Below are 7,851 nucleotides of genomic sequence, written 5' to 3' on the forward strand. Positions count from 1 at the left end.
TACCAAATGGTTGATAACTTTTGTACCCTCGCAAAAAAAAACTTTTGTACCCTGGCATGCTTTTTACAACGAAGTTATCATGATATGTCAACAATTTTTACTACGTTAAAATTACCATGATGTTGTAAATATTAACAGAGCAGCCGGGCCATCTATATAGGATAAAAATATAAAAGGAAAGAAAGAAAAAATATTCGTTTCCAGGTCACGCTAAGTAGCAGTACAAATACTATCTAACCTTAATATAATCACTGGCTCAATCTAGACCGGGTGGTTGTGAACTACTGCAGACACTAGTCGACTGGTCGTTAGCACAGTCCTATACTTATATAGTACGATTAATGGGATGCTCCCTATTAATTAACCTTCTGTATCGACCGCTGTGTTAGCTTCTCATTTTCGCAACCGGACATCCAACTCTTTCAGCGAGGTGGGGAGGCCATTCTTTGGCAGCGACCTCCGGCTCAATCTAGACCGGGTGGTTGTGAACTACTGCGGACTACCAAGAGGTGGTGGGTTCGATTCCCCACTTCTGCCAATTCTTTTTATTGCGCTAGAAGAAAAAAGAAGATGCGGTGGATCGATTCCCACATCGAGAGTGGAATTGTCCGGATCTGTCGCTAACGACTAGTCGACTGGTCGTTAGCACAGTCCTATACTTATATAGTACGATTAATGGGATGCTCCCTATTAATTAACCTTCTGCATCGACCGCTGTGTTAGCTTCTCATTTTCGCAACCGGACATCCAACTCTTTCAGCGAGGTGGGGAGGCCCTTCTTTGGCAGCGACCTCATGGCTGGACAGCTACGGATCTTTAATCTCTTGAGGTTGGTGAGCTTGTTTAGATCTGCTGGGAGGCACCGTAACTTGGTGCATGAATGGATCTTTAACTCTTGCAGCGAGGTGGGGAGGCCATTCTTGGGTAGCGACCTCATGGCTGGACAGTCACGGATCTCCAATGTCTCCAGGTTGGTGAGCTTGTGCAGCCCTGCTGGGAGGCACCGCAGCTTGGTGCAGCACTCAAATTGGAGCTCCTGGAGGGACGTGAGGAGAGAAAGAGCCTCCTCTTGCTCCTTGCTCAAGCACTCCACCTCTCCTTTGTCATCATAAAAGTATAATTTGGTGAGAGAGGAAGACAGGAGGTGGCAGATGGGTGCAGCAAGGACTCCAGTGATGTCGTCCGTCTTGAGTTGCTGCAGTTTGGATGCCTGTACCAGTGCGGGAGCGGGACCCTTAGTGCCAGCAAAGAATTTTGGGCTGCCACTGACACTTAATGCGGTTAGCTGACCTTGAGTAAGAAGAGGCAACAGGCGGTCGCACCTAAAATCATCCGCCAAACCCCAAATGTGTAAGCTCTCGAGAGAGGTGAGGTTCAAGAGGGGAGCCAGCGTGTCCATGCCCTCCATATGACCTCCAAGTTGAAGGCGCTGCAGGGAGGACGGGAAAGGGCAACAGTAAAAGAGATCCGAGGAGGCCTTGTAGCCAGACATGAACTTGGGGCAACCATATATTTCTATTTCCTTGAGAGAGCCAATGGATTGCAGACCTCCTCCTCCTGTCCCGCGGCTCAGGACAAGCTCTGGACAACCGCCGATGGTCAACTCCTGGAGAGAGTAGGAGAGATGGGCCGGTAAGAGCAGCAGCCCGTCGTCACCTTCTTCTTGTTGTTGTTGTTGTTGTTGTTGTTGTTGTTGTTGTTGTTGTTGTTGTTGTTGTTGTTGTTGTTGTTGTTGTTGTTGTTGTTGTTGTTGTTGTTTTGCTGTTCCATATGTATCCTGCTGCAGTTTAACAGCTGAAGATGTTGCTGTTTGTTGCTGCACGCCCAACCCTGTTATCTTCTCACATCCAAATATAAACAAGCGTGAGAGCACAGGGAGATGAGTCAGTAGACGTGTCAGTTCCTTCCAGCCGCCACTCCAACCATTGGCTATCGCTAATCTGTTAACTGGAAGCTGCCACATAATGGTGTCACTTCTTGCTGACAGCTGGGGTGTAATGTTTGAATCTTCTATTTGGAGGGTCTTCAACGAGGTTAGCATTTGAAGGTGTTTCTCAGCCAGAGGTGGGCAATTTTCAATAATCAAGCGTTGTAGTTGGGTTAAATTATGGAACACCAAGACTGTCTCATCAAGGCTATGCAGAGCATCACTTCCTTTTATTCTCAAACAGCTTGATTCGTGTGAGTAATGTAAATACTTCAGACCTCTTCCTGCAAGTCGCAGTCTAACAGAGCACAAAATGGGACTATAAGGAATAGGAGGCAGAGACAAGAGTTTTGGGAAATCCTCAATTTCAATTGTTTCTAGCCTAGGAAACCAGGTCACATTCAAATCTCTTTCCGGTGGGCAGCAGATATAAGATGAAAACGGTAACTCAGTTAGTTCAGGGCGACCCTTCAGAACGAGTACTTCTATAAGTGAGAAGTACCAAGGGCAAACTTCATTTGCTGCCCATCTACTAAATCTTGGCAAGCCAATGAGTTCTAGCCTGTTCAAGTTACGAAAGCATGTGCCGCCTGTGATGCAACCCAAATACTCTTCTCCAGACTCACGATTCAGATATAGCTCTCCAAGGGGTGGAAGCTGTTCCCAAGCTAGACTGTCCAGGCGGAGAGCCTCCAGACCTTTGGTGGACAGATTTGTACCCAGCCATGTAGGGCAACTAGGGCCTCCATGACCATCAATGCATAGCTCATGAAGATTGCTATGGGGCCGTAGGTTCTCAAGCAAATGACCTTGTGCGTCAGGCAAATTATTAGATTTCCAACTGAGTGTTAATTTCTGCAAGCGGCTTTTGTTTAAAAGTTTTGCCTCACGTGCCTCATTTGCTAATGCATTCTCAAGATTATAAATGCCAAGTGATCCTCCTAGCTCTTCTAGTTTCCCCAGCTCCCTTAGTTCAAAGCCACTAGTTTCTCTTCGAACTTCAAAACTCTGTAGTTCTTGTAAGTTATGTAGTTTTCCCACATTACAAATATTCGAATGTAATTTACAGATATTCGAATCGTATTCGCAAGGTGGGACAAGGTAATGGCGCAATTTTACAAGGTTTGCAATATCCCCGGGCGAACTATGAGGACCCTGCCAGCCACTTATGTCTAGCACCCTTAACTGATAAAATCTTGATATACTCCTTGGTAAATGTTCTCGAGTGCCACGCTTTGACGCAACCCGTAGGTAGCGAAGATGGACAAGTTTTGAGATGTTGTACAATAGAGACTCCACAGGGTAGTACATTGTTGACAAATATACAACACGCAACGATTTTGCATCTTTGAATAAATCACCAAATATACGAACAAAGCTTGCATCATATTTACCAAACAACATCAAAGTGCGCAGGTTCTCAAAATTCAATACATCCCTTATTTTACCCAAATCGCTCCTAAATTTTTCTTGAACAACTCCATTCTTACTATCGGCTGAATAACAAACACTAATGGACAAATGATAGACAGATGGTGCAATTTCTACATCTCTTGGGCTAGAAAAAGCTATATGTAGGCATTCTTGTGAGGAAACCTTCAATGCTAAATCATGTAGCAGATCATGCATAACATAGTGTGTACCTGAATCACCTCTTTCATTTTTTAAAAATCCATAATTAACCAAGTAATTCAAGTTGTTACGCCCTATATCTTCAGTTCTTTTGATTCTATTATCTGGGCATAGAATGCCAAGTCCTATCCAGAAGTGAATTAGCTCCTCACAGTCAAACTTGTAATCTTCTGGAAATAATGCACAAGAGGAAAAGCATTGTTGCAGGTGAAAAGGGAGGTAGTCATAGCTAAGCTTCAGCGCGGGCATGATATCATCATCACTGGTCTGTGATTCCCATTCTTTACTTTTAAGAACTTTTGTCCAATGATCTACAGTTAATCTTTTTTCTCAACAATCTACCCACGGTTTTTGCTGCAAGGGGAGAACCCTTCAATTTTTTCACAATCTCTTCCCCGATTTTTGTTAAGTCCATATCATGATCAATTTTATCACACACAGATGCTAGAAAAAGGTTCTAATATTCTCCGCACTCCAAACCTTCTAGTTCCAAGAGTTTATCTCCTCTCCTAGCCATTGTAGCTACTTCAAGGAATCGGGTTGTGACTAGAATTGTATCACCATTTCCTTGCTGTTTTTTTAAAGGGAACCAGGAATCTTTTCCACTCATCTTCATTACCATATTTCCATATATCATCCAAAACAAGTAAAAATCTTCTATTTTTCAGCCTTTTTTCAATTAAGTTCTGAAGTTGGTCCAAGTTTTCTACCTCATTATCCGCTCTATCGTTTTGTTCACCTTGTGCTTTAGGGATGGAGCGCACAATCTCTTTTGTCAACCTATACACACTAAAGTCGATAGATACACACACCCAACGTCTTATTTCGAAATGACCTTGCACTTCTTTGATGTTGTATATGTGTTGAGCGAGAGTTGTCTTTCCTATGCCCCCAGAACCAACAATAGGAATGACAGCGAGATCTCTATGAATGTGTTCACCCTTTGTAATATGCTCGACAATGGTGTTCTTCTGGGAGTCCCTCCCATACCATGTAGACTCTAAAGCTTGTGAGGTGGTTATGGGTCTACTTGTAGAGATAACACTACTAATGCCACGGTTAGAACCCAGTAACCGTAGCTCGGCAATGACAGAGCCCGACAATTCCAAGTCAAGAATGTTGGAGACCTTAGCACATAGGGGCTTGAGTTCATCTGCGATATATTTCATTCTTGTAGAGACATCTACCCTATCAAATTTCAACTTTGGTTCTCTAGGGGCATGCTTACTATCATCATCTTGATGAACAGGTAGAAAAGAAGAGCAGAGGAATTGTTTACCAAAGGCATGGGCGGTGGTACGAGCACGGGAGGCGAGGTGGCGCACACTCTTATAGGACACATCACAATCCTCGTGGGACTCCTCGTCGGACCCATGAGAAGTAGACTGGCACGAGGCACACAAGAGCTGCCTGGCGGCGGCACAGGCATAACACGAGGCGCATGAGAGCTTCCTGGTGGCGAAACATGCTGCATGGCGTGCGTCGCGGATGAGATTGCGGCCGCACCCGAGATCGTCGACGGTCTCAAAGGTGCCACCAAGCTCGTCCTAGATGTGGAAGTAGTCAAGCTCGTCTAGCACATCGTCGGCAAGGTACCCAAAGCCACGCAGCATCTGAAGCAGTTCCGACAACGCCGGGTTGTGGATCTCCCTTGTCCCGGCAGTTCGGTCATCCAACTTTTACTCTGGGTCATACCGAGACGGTGTTGCCAAGCCTCTGACCTCCTTCTGTGTAAAATCGGAATATCCGAGTTTGCATAGTCGATCGCACCGAGATTTGAAAACCCTAGTATTTAGTAAGATCGGTCTCACCGAAATTCTCATCTCGGTCCCACCGAGACTTCTAACGTTCATATATTTGAACAGGTCGGTCTCACCGATTTTCTAACTTCGGTCTGTCCGAGTTTGTTCTGATGTGTGTAACGGTTGGATTTCATGTGGAGGCTATTTATACCCTCCAACCCCTCTTCATTCGTGGAGAGAGCCCTCAGATAGAACCACCACTTCCACCACTCAAATCTGAGAAGAGAACCACCTACCCTTGTGTTGAGATCAATTTGCTCCACTCCCACCATATGAATCTTGATCTCTAGCCTTCCCAAGTTGCTTTCCACTCAAATCTTTCTTCCACCATAGTCAAATCAGTGAGGAGAGTTGAGTGTTGGGGAGATTATCATTTGAAGCACAAGAGCAAGGAGTTCATCATCAACAACAACATCTATTACCTTTTGGAGGGCGGTGCCTCCTAGACTGGTTAGGTGTCGCTTGGGAGCCTCCGTCAAGATGTGGAGTTGAACCAAGAAGTTTATAAGGGCAAGGAGAGCGCCTACTTCATGAAGATCTACCCCGAGTAAGGCTAGCCCTCCGTGGGCGTAGGCCATGGTGTAATAGACAAGGTTGCTTCATCGTGGACCGTTCGTGGGTGAGCCCTTCATGGACTCTCGCTGCCATTACCCTTCGTGGGCTGAAGTCTCCATTAACGTGGATGTATGATAGCGCCACCTATCGGAACCACGGGAAAAATCAGCGTGTCTCCAAATTGCGTTTGCTCTTCCCCACCTCTCTTTACTACATGTGCAATATTTTACTTTCCGCTGCATATACTCTAGAATTGCATGTGTAGGGTGTTGCTTGACTTGCTAGAATTGCAAAATCTGCCTAAAACTGAAATTGGGAAAAGGCTAGGTTATTATCTTGTCATTTAATCTAATCACCCCCCCTCTAGACATACTTTTGATCGTACACCCATCTGCCTTGGCCCACGCAGGCGGCCCCGCGCGAGGAGATAATATCAACCCGCAACCACCAGCGTCGACTGGGCTTTGCCCGACCGCACCCGCTGGCGGCAGCGATGGAGGAGAGAGAGGAGGTGGGGATCCCCGGGGTGGCAGCTGGTTTACCTCCTGTGACGCCCGCGCGATTTGTTTTTCATGGACACGACATTTCGTCCATCCTCTCTCTCTCACTAGTAGAAAACAGGGCTTTGGTCCAAACTCGATCTACACATTAGTCCCGGTTGCATTGCGAACCGGGACTAATGTGAGCATTAGTCCCAGTTTGAGCGGCTAGGGCGCCGGTCGGGCATCGGTCCCGGTTCAAATGGGACCTTTAGTCCCGGTTGGAGACACCAACTGAGACTAGAGGGACCGGTACCCTTTTGTCCTGGTTCGTGTCTCCAACCGAGACTACAGATTAGACCTTTAGTCCCGGTTGGAGACATCAACCGGGACTAAAGGGGTTGAGGCTTTAGTATATCAAAATGTTCAGCATGAGAAGTCGGTCTCGATTTCAACAGCCGTAGGCCGTATTGCATTAGAATCCTCAAATTCCGAAAGGAAAAAAAGTTATACTCAATTTAAGTTTTTTTGAATTTTTGCTCAAGTAGTGGTCAAACAGTGGTCAAACTTCTGATAATAATAAGATTGTCATATTTGGATTCCTCACATTTTTTTGATAATAATGGATATATTATTTGATGAATTGTGATTTACAAATTTAAACATATTAATTATGCCATATTAAATGAATAAATGGCAGAAAACTGAATAAAATAATATTATTACTTATTTTATTTTCATTGAAATTCAACATTATTATTACTTATTTTGTTTATAATTGTTTGGAATTCAAAAAATTAAATCATGTGACTCGGTGCTCTAAGGGTTAATAGGATTGATAGCTTACTACTGTCAGGAAAACAACAAGTGCAGACTTAAAAAGTAGGGGCGATAGAACTAGGAAGTTAAGCGTGCTCAGACTAGGATAGTGAGAGGATGGGTGACTGGCCGAGAAGTTAGACGATTTAAAATGAGTGCTCCACGTTGGAGCGGTGAGGAGGGGTGATTAGAAATTGAATTGTCAAATAATTTGAAAATTTGAAAATTAAAATAAAACTTAAAAACAAATCAAAAAATAAAAAAATCAATAAATTAGATTTAGTCCTGGTTGGTGTTACCAACCGAGACTAAAAGGTCCTGGTTCAGACAACGGCCACGTGGATGCCTTTAGTCCCGGTTCGTAATTGAACCGGGACTAAAAGTAAGGACCTTTAGTCCCAGATGCTTAGTCCACGAGCCCCTCTGGAACCGGGACTGAAGCCCTATTTTCTCTCTAGGAGAGGTGGGCATATGGAGAAGTTGGATTTAGACGAGTAAGAGGAGAATGCAGCACGGCAAGAGCGACATGTTGAGTCAAAGGCAAGGAGGTAAGGGAAGGAGCAGAAAAGAGTAACGGTAGAGTGCAACAGCGAGGTCCTCCCAGCCTTGGAGCTGGGACGAGATGGGGTGTTGGATG

The 7,851-nt window shown here is 44.9% G+C and overlaps 1 pseudogene; it reads right to left on the reverse strand.

The window, feature by feature from the left end:
- Positions 1–727: 727 nt before the first annotated feature.
- On the reverse strand, positions 728–5,209 carry LOC125527802 (annotated as a pseudogene).
- Between the last annotated feature and the right edge of the window lie 2,642 nt (positions 5,210–7,851).

Source organism: Triticum urartu, unplaced genomic scaffold (genome assembly GCF_003073215.2).
Source record: "Triticum urartu cultivar G1812 unplaced genomic scaffold, Tu2.1 TuUngrouped_contig_4424, whole genome shotgun sequence".
Lineage (NCBI taxonomy): Eukaryota > Viridiplantae > Streptophyta > Magnoliopsida > Poales > Poaceae > Triticum > Triticum urartu.